Below are 8,869 nucleotides of genomic sequence, written 5' to 3'. Positions count from 1 at the left end.
GGCTCTTTGCAGGGCTCAGCGCGTGGGCACGTGTGGGGCTGCGGGAGAAGCCCTTGGAAGCTCCTCCAAGGAGGAAGGAAGCTCCTCTTTCTGGGGCTGCCGAGCCCTGGTGGGTCTTAATTGTGCCTAAGATGGGAAAACTTGGAAAAACCCCTTCCTGGAGAGCAAGGCTGCCCTTTCGGTCCCTTGCCCCATCCCCTCTGCAGCTCTCGCTCGCGTCCCCCTTTCCCTSTCCCGTCTCACAGGAGGTCGGAGCCTGCCTTGCAGGGCAGACCTTGCTATGCAAAGCGATGGCATGGGCCTCCCTTTCCTCCCTATAAACTGCCTCTTACAGGACCGGCTGCCCCATAAACGGGTCCTGCTCCGGAGCCGGGCACTGGTACTGTGAGGATCCCGCCAGCACCAGGGGCTGGGGACAGYGTGGTCACCGGGCACTCCAGCCACACGGGTCCCATCCATGCAGCCCGGACAGGCTTTGGGTCTGCGCTGCCTTGAAGTTTTCATTGGCCATTGGAAGCTATGGCAGAACTTTATTGTGCAGGGTGATTCTTTTTCCCCCCTCTTTCATGTTCGTCCAGCAGTTGTGCTCCCCCCCAGGTACACACTGTCCTGCAGCCTTGTGTTGTCACCAGGGACTTTCTGCCACCCAGCTGAGACCTCAGGTCAGGTCCAGGATCAGTGGTACAGACACCAGCGCCCAGCAGGACTGTCTGTCTGCTCGCTGCCCTGGCTGCTTTCTGGGCCCCTAGTTTGCCCTGGGCACTTCAGTCCCCTGCATTAGAGAGGGTCCAGTGCTGTTTCCATTGCATGAAAATGCCAGATGCAGGGACAGGAGCTATTGCCGTGCAGCATCAGCTGGAGCACATGCAATGAGTGATGGAACCTCTGCTCGCTCCGCACTCAAAACATCCCATYCCCATTATTTCACTGGTGCAATATTATTACTGCACCCGATGCAACCAGCTGGCTTCACCTGCAACCCGCTATGAGCCGGCACGGACCCTGCTGCCTCCTGAGCTGTCCTAGCCAGGAGGCTCCTCTGCCACAGYGTGACACCAACGTCCCTGGCCCCACAGTGCTGCATGTCCCTGGGCACGCCACCCGAGAGGCTGCAATGGTCACTGTTTATTTCAGGAGCACAAGGAAGGGCTGCTTGAGCAGCCCTAGCTGTTAAGGCTACATATGGTCTATGTAGCCCTTCCAGATAGCTCTTTTCAGCCCTGAGTTTTCAGTCCCTGGGACCTCCGCCCCGACCCCCACCAGGCCGCYGTGATCCCCTTGATTAGATAAATGCTACAGACACCAGGTCAAATATGTGCAGGGTTTGCCACGGTGTCTGGTAAAATATCATAAAAGCTTGGCCTGTTTTGCTCTGTTCAGCAAAACAAACCTTTTGCTTAAATAGCCTGCTGGAAAATAAGGCTGCAAAGGCCGCTTGCTCCTAGGGCAGGAAGGATTAACCATGCTAGGAATAGAAAACGGAGAGGTAGGGAGTATGAGGGAGAGAGAGAGATAAGGTGCAGGGAAGTTTGGAGAGCATTAGGCGGCTCAAGGGGCCGGGAATTGTCAATGGGACGTGGAGCCTTCCGCCCGCGGGCTCATGTTGACTGTCGTTTTCTCACTACCAGTGTCCYCTGCCTATCGCGAAACTCTTGTCTCAGCACGGAGGTCAAAGACCAGAAGGGCCAAGGACACCGTGCACTTCCTTTGCCCCTGGAAAAGGGCTCGTGGTCATGGGGGAGAGACCCCCCCCTCATGGAAACGCATCTGCTGTGCCCAGGGCACAGGTTGGCTGCAGGAGACTCGGCTCCCAGGGAAGTCCCTGCATGACAACCCTGTCTAGTGGCTTTGTGGGACAGCTCCCAAGCGTGTAGTCATGGTCTATAATATCTAGTAGGACCCTGCAGCTTTTTAGGATGCAGATGTTCATGGCAGCAGCCTGTACTGATGGGCAGGAGCAGAGTTAGAGGGTGACTTGGGGCTGGCRCGTCACAGCAGTGTCCTCCCATCCATAGGGAGGACAGGAAACTTTGAAGGGGCTTCAGTTACATAACATGGGCACAGAGGGACCCCATGCTCCATCCTAAAGGAGAATCCCGGTAAAGGACAGACAGTTCCCAGCCCAAACACTCAGGGAACTTCAGCTTGCCAGACCTTTTCCCTTCTCTCCTCCCTTCCTGGTTTTCATGTCATCTACCCACTATTTCATGCTCCCGAAGGCAGCTGTAAAGGAAACTGCTGCAGTTCCAGGAAATGAAACATTCTGCACCGCGTGATCATTTGATTTTTATCTGTTGAGCAGTAAATTCTTCTGTCTCTTTCCACGCTAGCACTTCATGACACTAATTCTGCCCCGCCAATAGATCTTTCTGACTGGCAAATTCACTGAAAGCAAGAGGGATTCCCGGAAAATAAGATATATACTTCTTAGTGAATAAGTAACAGGAATAGAGTATTTAGCTAAACACTTATGAGAAGGATGCTGTCAGCTGCCATGCTTGCTAGCTTGCTAGCCCTTATATCCTGCCTGAACCTCCCTTGTTCCAGCTTGTGTCCACTGCCTCATCTTCCTGCTATGTTCTGCTGAAGGAGCCTGGATCTGTCTTCTCGGTACCTTCTTGACTGGCTGTGATGAAGTCCCCTCGAGGTGTCAGTTGCCTGGGCTGAACAAGGCAGCCTTGGTCCCCTGGATGGCAGCGCTGCCCTCACGGCCATCGCCTGGGATCCTGTTGGGTGTCACCTACAGACCTTCAGGCACCCGTGACCCTCCTGTTCTTTGGTTTCCCTGTAGATCTCRGTGTCCGCAAGAAATGCCCAGCAGAAACAGGAGCCAGGAGGGCTGAGCTCTTCCTATGGATGGGGGACACACAGGTCTCTTGCAACGCGCCGCCCAGCAGCTCCCAGCCCCACCGCTCAGCTGCGGTGCCTCTGCTTGGGCATGCAAGTAAAGCAGAGATGCTCTGGGTCTGAAACCTCTCTGGCCTTGCAAAGCCATGGACAAGGGCTCAGCATCCCAGCCTGGCCTCCCTGACTGCCTGCTCAGGAATCACCGCCACCACCGTCTCTCTCCTCGCCATCTCCCAGGGAAGCTCGAGGCCGCGTTGTGAGACAAAGCACAAAAGTCCCAGGGGAACCTCGCCAGCGTAGTCATCTCCACACATGCAAAGGTCCCTTCTGCTTTTTTTTTTTTTTTTTTTTTTTCCTCCCCTTTGAAATTTCAAACTCCAGTTTGTGGACAAAGTCCTGCCTATCTGAGAATATAGATCTCCGACCACTGACCAAACTCCATTCCAAGCAAATCTCGAGGTCTGCTTTTCCCCTTGCCCACGGATCCCTCCACTCAGTCCCCACATCTGCTGGGCTCACACCAAAACTTCTGCACCGGGACAGAGCTGTCGTGCTTGGCCAAGTGGATTTGCACACTTGAACCTCAGCTGAAGCAGCTTCCTTTCTAAGCGTGGAATGGGGAAGGATCGTCTATAATAATCAGGTAGGATCCTTATTGCCTTTAATTCATCTGGGCAGCCATTATAGAAGGAGAAGGAGAAACAAGGGCTTCCATTGTGCTTATACTAGCAATTTTAGGTCACCATTTAAATTGGAGAAGAGGGGAAAAAAAAAAGGCAGCTTCACAAGGGATGGAAAACAAGGGGGAACATTGGCTCTTGGAGGCAGAGCCACTCTAAATAGTTAACTGATAACTCCAATTTGTCTCTTCCCTCTCATCTTTTCTGATTCTCCTGATTAAGCTGAACTTATTCTCATGCTAATCATTTCTTGACCTGTTTATTCTGCATTAAAAAATTAACAGAGAGCAGTTTACTGCATGACTTGTTCACACAGCAATGCTACAGATTAGCGGGCAGGCTTTAAGCCTCTGTGCAGGACTTTTGGATCTAGCACCCAGTCTGCACAGCTGGAGGATGGGATTTTTTTTCCTGTTTTTAAAGAATAGCTTTTTCTAAAGTCAATATAAATCTCCCTCCCTTCATGCCTTGAGTATATTTGCTCTGTGGCTGTTTCCAAACGAGAAAGATAAAGCCAAGGGCTTGTGTTTTGTCAGACTTTTTGTCAACAGGGATATTTAGGCCACACTGTCAAACCCCTTTGCCTTTTGCCTGCATGTGCTGTGAACAATTACAGAGCTGAATCGTCGGTGTGTTAATGAGCAGCTCCGAGGAATTTGGCGCGGGCTGCGGAGGGATGTGGGGCAGCACAGCCTGTGAGCGCAGCCGAAGCGAGTCCCTGCTTGGASCTGAGGAGCTTCGTCTTGGCCGCTACAAGCGGATGCCTGACCCTGGCAGCGAGGAAGCCTCCAGGGACATGGATGAATGGGCAGACATGGCAAGGAGCCTGTTTGGACCCTGCCAGGCACACACAGCACATCCCTGCCCCAGCAAAACACACGTGGGTGCCTGGGGAGGCATCGCCCATTGGGGAGTGGATGGGGATCCAGCCTGGAGCGTTGGAAGGTGACAATGGCAGCATGTCCTGGGGACACTGGTGTGGGCGTTTTGGCTTGCTCTTCAGTGGCAAATGCCTATTTTGGTGGTTTGTTTTCCCYAGTGCTGAAGTTCCCATGGCTCTGGTTGGAATAGATGCCCCTTKGGACTGCCGGGTCTGTGCGGTGCTGCGTGCATGGGCTGGGATGCTGTGTGGGGCRGTGTGATGGCTAAGCCAGGAGCGCTGGTGGTGCCTGAGCACACACAGGACACGCTGCTGCTGGTGACTCCTAACGGGTCATTCAGGGCTGCCCACGGCGCAGGGTTTGGGGGTGACAGCAGTCGAACATCTCAGGCTCTTCCCAACAGTGCTGAAGGTCTCAAAGTGGCCAAACCAACCAAATGAGCCCAGATCCTTCAGTCCATAACATGACTCTACTGCGAATCACAGCAATTTTTGGACATGCGGAATAGACACTCTTCGAAGGAGGTAGAAGACTGTCCTGAAATAGTCTCCAAAAGCAACGCGTGCATTTCAGCTGAAGCTGGAAAGGCCGTTGGAGCTGGACGTAATTCATGGATCCCAATAAAGAGCTGCTGTGCAAAAGGGCTAGCGAGAGGACTGCAAACGTGGGGACACACGGACCATTTCAGCATATACTGCCTCGTCGATAACGCCRTGCGTGCCTTTCCTCCCCGGATCAGAAAGGGGGTTATTATGCTGGCAAACAAAGGCTCCAAACACTTGAGGAAGTAATTATTATTACTCCTGGGAGCCGTCGTTTTGCAAGGACAGTAGAAGCAAAGAGAGTCCAGGCTGTTCTCAGAATGGCAGCTGCTCTTGGAAATGTTGGTGCTTTTGCCTTGCCGGGCCTGTATTTGCAATCGCTCTGACTACATCGCAGCCTCTAAAACAGTAGGTGTGTTCCTGTGCCTGCAAGTGTGCACTTGTAACACTGAAGATGTGTCTGGGGTGTTTTTACACCAAAATCATGTGATGAGCCCTAAAGCAAACCAGGAAAACGCACCTTTAGCTCCATCTCGTTCCACTGCACCACATTTCGCAACTTGGCCCGAGGGACAGTTTTCACTTCTGATTCCACTCATTTCCCCCAAATCTAATCGGTGAGCACTTAATTATATTGGAAACCCAGCTGAGCAGAACCCAAAYGTTCTCCTGCCTATTTGGGAGCAGATCAAGACGCGCTCTGCAGGGACTTTGCTACAGGATGTTTGAATTCACTGTCTGCACTGGCAGATTCTCAGCTAGAATCCAGCAAGTGAAATGCTGAGCTGCAGGAAAACACAAGTCCCAGGGAAGCAGATGCACTGGAGGGAATGTTTGCTGCCAGATTTTCCACTGAGCAGAGAGCAGCGAGCACTTATGGATCTGCTTGCCCAGCCAGCTCCCACATTCCCTAAGTGAGGGATCCCCACAGCCCATGTCTGGATCTACAGAGAACTTGTTTAGCGGATAAATACAATCCCTTTGGAGCTTAAGAAATTCTATGATTTCACAGGAAAAAGATTTCTATTCAGTTCACAGCGTGGCAGACAAATGGGTGTCTCTGCTTAGCCCTACCAGGTGTTTGCAGTGTGTTTAGGTTTCATTTACTTTATGCCTGATGCTCATTGCACACACATGAAACGGAGCCCAAATCTTTCTCACTCGTGGGGCAACAGGCAGAGGAGAACAGCCAAAATCAACAAAGATTACAAAGCAAATTTTACTCTTTCGTATTTATCTTTTTGCAAAGGTGGACTTGATCAGCCTGCCATGCCTGCTGGAAGGGACCCCGAGTCGCTCCTGGGGCTCGTGGGATGGGCGCTCACAACCTCTGCTGTGGATGCCCAGGGAGAGCTGGAGCAGCACGAGGGCGGCAGAGAGGCAATCTCATCTAAAGCCGCTCCAGGAACATCTTGCTACAGCAGGTGGGCCTGCTTGGGAAGAGGGACAACACAGGGTCCCTCTGTCTGAACACCCAGTCCTGTCCCTAGCGTCCTAGATCTGGGCAACGCAACTGTCAGCGGCGCAAGCGCAAAGCAAAAGTGACCGAGAGCTCCCACYTCAGCAGCTCCACGCTGTGCGTTGGCGTCTGCGGCCAACGCCCGTCACAGCACTCACCTCTGTGACACTCCCGTCCTGTTTACTGCCGTGAAAGTAAAAAGCAAGAGGCAGCAAGGTATGGAGCTGCTTGGGCTCGCTCAGTTCGGCCGTGAGGTCACCCACCTCCACAACCCCAATGGCCACCCGGGCCAGGACACTAGAACTGCCAGACAGCCAACAGCACGGCAAGCCTGCAGCTCCCTTTTGAGCCTTTCTCCTAGCCTTCCAAGGCAGAATAACATAATTATTTGTCCCTCTGCATTCCTGCAGGGACCAGTGCCATTGGCCTCTTCCATCATAAAGAAATTAAAATATATTGTGACCATAAACTGCATCACTTGAGGAAATGAACCAGTTTAGTAAATGCCTCGTGGCACGCTGAAGCCATGAACTTTTCGAAATCAGTCGTCAGCTGATAAAGAGCACAGCTATGAGCTGGGAGCAGCACCCAGCACGCAGCTCCCAGCGCCGCTTCCACCCCACGGGCCGGCACAGAGAGCTCATCCTGGCCGCTCAGAGAAGCCCCGATGTCCCAGAAGAGCCTTTTTCTCTGCCTCGGCATCAAGGAGAGACCATCAGGGATGGTTTGTGGAGGACCTCACAAGGTGCAGCAGTACTAGCTGCTACCACAATGCTTCAAGTGGCTGTCGGCGCAAATAGGACTGAGTCTAAAGTAGGTGTTGGACTTGTTCTGGAGGGGAGGCAATGGAGGAGCACCAGAAAAATCTTCAAAAAGTTCTATGAAACCGATAACATTTGGGACACACAACCTTATCTCTTAGTTTAATTTGAATGGTGAGGGCTGTGCTGAAGCACTGCAGACCTCTTTGGTGAAGGAGCAGGCATGGAGCAGCCAGGACCGAAGCTCCTTTGCAACGGGGCTTGAGTCCGAGCTTGGCCACAACTAGTTCCTAGTGGCTTCCTCAGAGCCACTAAGGCTGGTGTCCCCTGCAAACAGCCGGGAAAGCGAGAGGAGGAGGCAGGAGAGAAGGGAAACGCTGGCCTGAGGTATCCTCCGCTGAAGATGTTTTGACGTCCAGCAACACATCTAAGAAAGAGACATCAGCCCAAGCAGCTGCCTGAGTGCAGGGAGCCGCTCGCTGCCCCACAACCCCCAGAGCAGTCCCCAGTCCTGGCCAAAGCCTCTTGCCAAGCTCCGCTTCCCTCTCCAGGGCCTTGGGAGCAGCCCCTGGACCCCCACCATGGGCACCCACTGAGTCACCAGCGCCGGCTGGTCCGCGCGGGCCCCGTGCGGCTCCGAGCGGTACCTGGCGTTTCCTGGAGCAGGTCGTAGCGGCTGCCGTTCATCTTCCAGGCGCGCAGGGCGGCGTGGGCAGAGCTAGCGGCTCCTCGGCCGGGGACGGCGGCGCAGCGAGCGCCCGGCGGGCCGCGGGCCGCGCGCCATGCCCGGGGCGAGCGCCGGCCGAGGAGCCGGGGAGCGCGGGCTGCAGGGATCGGCTAATCCCTTAATGCTGGTCACAATGAGATTTGATTGGGAGCAGGAGTTTGTGCCGCAGAGCTACAGGTTTTAAAGGGTCTGGCCATGGCCCGTAGGGGAGTTATAAGGTGGCTCCGGGTCTATGTGCTCCGGTCGCTGGCCCTGCTTTCCAGCCCCCTTTCTGAGGTGCTGTCACCCTAGGCTTTTCCCTGCTCTTGTGCCATGAGGAGGTGCATAATTTYGCCCGCTTCTCCAGCAAATCCAGCTGGGTGCATCGCGTGAAGCACTGGGTTCAGCTCCCTCTCTGGTAAGAGCTGGCTGCTTTCATTTGAAAATGTTTCTGTGTAAATACCTATAACACAATATCCTTGAGAAACAACCTCTGTCTCACCTTGCTACGATGTGCATGGCATCGAAAGCTGCACAGCTGCCATTGCAAAGCTCTGGGAAGGGAGACGCAAATATGAGGACGGCAGAGCTGCACAGGGGCTGGAAATAGTCCCTAGGTCCCTAGGTAGAAGCACAAACGATTTACACAGCCCTGGAGTCACCACAGAGTTCCCTTAGGGCCTCTGTGGCTCCCCTTAGGAGGCTCGACTTGCAGCAGGACTTGGTGCCAGTTCCTTGCCCCTGCAGCACGGAGGTTTCTTCTTCTTTCAGGAGCCACTGCTGCTGTTGACTCGTTGGGCCCGGGGCCAGGCGGGGAGGGCAGCAAGTGCTGAGCTCTGAGATTTTCCTCCTCCTYGGCGAGGAGTGTGCGCCGGCATGTGTGACCCTGCTTAGCCCGGGGGAGGGCAACGGGGTGAGGGATTAGAGCGGCACTTCCCGCCTTTCCCGTGTCCGGAGCGGCGGTGATGCTGAGGGAGGCGCGGGCGCCGCGCG

Source organism: Nothoprocta perdicaria, unplaced genomic scaffold (assembly GCF_003342845.1).
Source record: "Nothoprocta perdicaria isolate Ctin4 unplaced genomic scaffold, notPer1 scaffold_3, whole genome shotgun sequence".
In the NCBI taxonomy this organism is placed as follows: Eukaryota; Metazoa; Chordata; class Aves; order Tinamiformes; family Tinamidae; genus Nothoprocta; species Nothoprocta perdicaria.
Note: the sequence above shows the minus strand (reverse complement) of the source record.